The sequence below is a fragment of the Balaenoptera ricei genome, chromosome X (assembly GCF_028023285.1).
Source record: "Balaenoptera ricei isolate mBalRic1 chromosome X, mBalRic1.hap2, whole genome shotgun sequence".
Classification (NCBI taxonomy): domain Eukaryota; kingdom Metazoa; phylum Chordata; class Mammalia; order Artiodactyla; family Balaenopteridae; genus Balaenoptera; species Balaenoptera ricei.
The window spans coordinates 87350560-87354985 of NC_082660.1; the positions used below are offsets into that span (position 1 = coordinate 87350560).

The following is a 4426-nucleotide window of genomic DNA, read 5'->3' on the forward strand; positions in this document are numbered from 1 at the left end:
TGGTTTTTGTTTTCTACTCTAGCTACATTGGAGTTTAAAAATGGAAAATAGACTTATCTTGTACTATTCTCTAAATATTATGGAGCACAAAGACAATTCAGACAATGATTCTGTATGACTATTATTGGAACTATCTGTTTATATACCAATCATTGATGTCTGTTTTAGAAACATCAGATACTGTACTAAGGTAGACCTTTGTTCGGTATAATTAAATAAAAGAGTGTTAATAACTAATATTCAACACTCCACTAAAAAGCATACAACATGCAACTACTTCTGTGATACTTAATTATTAAAGAACATTTATTTGTTACTTATATTGAGGAATATAAAGATGGTGGTCATGATATTTACATCATAACACAATGTGTGCATTAGGAGAGAGGACCCCATAATGGATTAGTCTGATTTTGTCATAATATTCATCAAAATTACCAATTAATGTAATTTAAGTTGTCCATGTCTGATTTTTTTTTAATTTCCTAAGCGCCTAATTATCTTCAACTGTTTTACTGATTATTGCCCTTAATAAACTATTTGTGGACTTTGGGTCCAACATCTTAGCAAGGCAGCAGTGGTAGCAGCTGCTCTCTGAGTTTCGCTATGCTGTCCAAGGATGACAAAAAGAAGAAAGATGCCAGAAAGTCGGATAAGAAAGACTAAGACCCAGGGAACAAATCTAGGGGCAAGGCCAAAAAGAAGACGTGGTCTAAAAGCAAAGTTCGAGAGAAGCTCAATAATGTAGGCTTGTTTGACAAAGCAACATATGACAAACTCTGTAAGGAAGTTCCCAACTATAAGCTTATAATCCCAGCTGTGGTCTCTGGGAAACAAGATTTGTGGTTCCTTGACCAGGGTAGCCCTTCAGGAGCTCCTTAGTAAAGGACTTCTTAAACTGGTTTCAAAGTACAGAGCTCAAGTAATTTACACCAGAAACACGAAGGGTGGAGATGCCCCAGCTGCTGGTGAAGATGCAGAACAGGTCCCACCAACTGTCCATTTTGAAAAATAAAACTGTATTAAATCAAAAACAATCATTTGTGGAGATTCCACAAGGCTTGTAATAAGTGCTTTCCTCCTTCTGGCTGTGTTTTGGGGGCTCTACAAGTCGGAGATCACATCAAACCAAATTCACTGACCATCTGTGCTATCTGTTCCTAGGGTACAAATCTGTATGGGGGCAGATGTTCTCAGGTTTATTTTATCCCCCTTCCTTTCCCTTTTCCTGCTCTGCTTAGGTCCAGAGAAGCCTTCTCTCTGGGCCTGTGGGGTTGGTAGGATCAGGAGGTGACCGATTAGTTGTGGTTCATCTTCATACTCACCCTTACCCCTCCAATGTCTTCAAGGCAAAAGCAACTTCGGCACTCAAATAATCCTCTAGCCTCTTTGGTCAAGCTTCCTCTCAAAATGGGTCTGCTAGGGCTGCATAATCTTTACAACCCTCAGTGTTTTTTTTTTTTAGGGTTAGTTTTGTAATGCAGATTTATTTAATATTTATTTATTTATCTATTTATTTTTGGCCACACCAAGCGGCTTGAGGGATCTCAGTTCCCCGACCAGGGATTGAACCCAGGCTACGGCAGTGAAAACCTGGAATCCTAACCACTAGGCCACCAGGGAACTCCCACAACTCCTCAGTGCTTTTAAGGTGATTTACTCAGAGTTGTTTTCAGCCAGAGAGTTTGAGTCGAATAACCCACTACCTAACCTGCCCTTATGAGGAATAGCTATTACATTTTTATTGTATGAAATTATGTTTAATTTCATAATGCATAATTATGTATGCATTTATGTTTAACAACTGTGATACTTGCTTTTAGGAACTTCACAGTGCAAAAAGATGAAGGAAATGTAGTCCCACAGTTTTTATTTGTTTTGAGAGATTAGTAACCATATGGAAGACTGCTCTGTTGTAGACTTTTTGGGGAAAAAGGTGTGAGACTTTTGATGGATTGTCCCATTAATGTTATAAAACTGAAGAGCCCATTTTGCTTGATGACACTTGTTCTTTCCTCAAGGGGTAACTTCAATTGGTTGGCCAATAAATTACATCCTTGCCTTGAAGAAATAACCACCAAAGGAAAATCACTCCTAGCTAGTTTCCCAACCACCTCCACCTGGTCCTGAGCTGCCCTGTAGTGGCCAAGGTCCAGCCTCGTGAGGGGAAGCTGTGAGGGCAGCTAGCTGATTCAGACGGTAGAGACAGCATTTAGTCAACAGCCTTGTCTCTCATACCCTGATGCCTTCGAACTCCAACGTGTGTCTGTGAAAATGAAGGCAGATTCCTGACTCTGGCTACGGATAAGTGGATAAGCTTGGGCCAAGTTTGTGACTTCATAACTTTTTAACAACAGCTCCATTTATGGCTCAGTGCTTAACTAGCCAGAACAATGGATTTGATTCCTGAAAGGCCAAATCAGTAACATTGGACACCACAGCTTTGAGGGCAGGATTATGGTGAAAGTGGTATTTTAGATCTTACAGAGGAAAACTAAGTTCACATTTACTAAAGACACAATTTAGGTATTAACATACTTCCTAATATACACTTAAAACTTGTCTAAATTACCCAAGATTAACCAAAAGGAAGTATAGAAATGCATTGTAAATATGAAAAAACACTAAACTTAAAATCACAATATCATGCTATTCTTCTTTTAGCATATTAAAATAGAGGTCATCTGAAATTCATTGAGTATTAACTCATTGTTTTTGCATAAACATAAATAGCACATTTTACCTAAGACACTGGAGTTTTTATGAAAATAATTAGTCCATTAAAATTGGTTCAGTGCCTTTAGAAATGAATAGGCTGAAATGCAAAGCAAGATCTATTTATCCAAGAACAAATTGAACCAAGATTTTAATTTATTTGATAGTGAAACAAAATTGTTAATCTTCTATTAAAAATTATTTGTATTTGTATAATATCCCATGGTTTATAAAGTACTTACACACTCAACATCTCATTTAATCCTCTCAACAGCCCTGTGAGGTAAGCATTATCACCATTTTACAGATTAAAAAACAAACTCAAGACTCATTTAGAATATAGGTCTTCCTAAGTTCACAGAGTGAATCAGTGGCAAATAAGTCTTAAATTCAGTCATCTGACTTACAATCCAGTGCTTTTACCACTAGTTCACAATTTACGTTTTTCTCATCATTGTAGAATCATTACTAGTTTCATCCTAGGAAAAAGACCAATCCTTACAACTCTAGGCCATGTGTGCAGATAAACAATGAAAAAGGACAAATTCCATGAACTTTCAGTTCAGGTTTGTCAATCAAAAGATTCTGTAACTACAGACAGAGGCATTCCCCAATGATGAACTCAATGCCTAGAAAATACTCTCCAAGTCTGAATGAACAATCTTTCAACTGTTTAATAAGGGAATTTCACCTTCTAACAAAAAGATTTTTTCCCTCCTTACGAGTAAAGTTAAATCCTAACTCAAGGCCAAATAAATAGTTAAATTATTTTTCTCATCCTTTAACCTAGAAGTTGCTTTTCTTAGCTAAATTCATGGAAGTAGTCTACATATTTTAAGAATTTTCATTTAGTGTTACATCGACTTCCACCTTTACTTTATGGTTGAAACTTTGAACAAGTGCCAATAAATCATGACTGAGATGAAACTGAGCAAGATCCTTAGAAGCAGAATAATCAAGACATATGCATTTGAGAGACCTGTAAATGCCCCTTCAATTCTGTATGTATTAAATTTATATTCATTCTGCCTAAAATTATTTAAGACTTGCATTTGATATAATTCCTAAGTCATTAGTGCTTAAGATATCATACCATTTTTGAGGAAATATGTAAACATTATGTAAATATTGATCTATAAACTACACATATTTGTAAGAACTTCTCAATACAGTTAATAATTCTGTTAAATCCCAGTGCTTCTATTTTTTTATACAAACTATAACTTTCCAGTGACATAGATCTCTATTCTCAATATATTCATTAACAATTTGAGACATTTCATATTTGTAAATTAAAAGTTAATTTTACAGTACATATTCCAAGTTAGCAGGCCAAAAGGAATATTTTTCTCTAATTGACATTGAAACAAATGATTAGCATGCTACAGTACTTGTCCAATTCTTTTATATTCATTAATTATTCAGGATTAATTCTGCGAAAATCCAGAGAATGCTTATGATGATGAGTTTTTAAGATACACAACTGTTCTAGGAGATAAGAAGTGTTCATGAATTTATCATGTGTTGAAATATACTATGAAGATCTCAACTGCTAGAAATGTCTCCTACCTTTTTAAAAATATAATTACTAAATATTGGTGGAGAACACACATTAACATTTGCCGATTAAAACTGAATTACAATTTTCTGAACTATTAAGATTTATTAACCTTGTGCAAGGTTATATACAAATTATTCAGATGCGTTTTAT

General features: G+C 35.2%; 1 pseudogene; it reads left to right on the top strand.

Annotated features, from left to right (window-relative positions):
* The first annotated feature begins 606 nt into the window (after window positions 1–606).
* LOC132357120 (small ribosomal subunit protein eS25-like) lies at window positions 607–1015 on the top strand (annotated as a pseudogene).
* Window positions 1016–4426: the final 3411 nt, after the last annotated feature.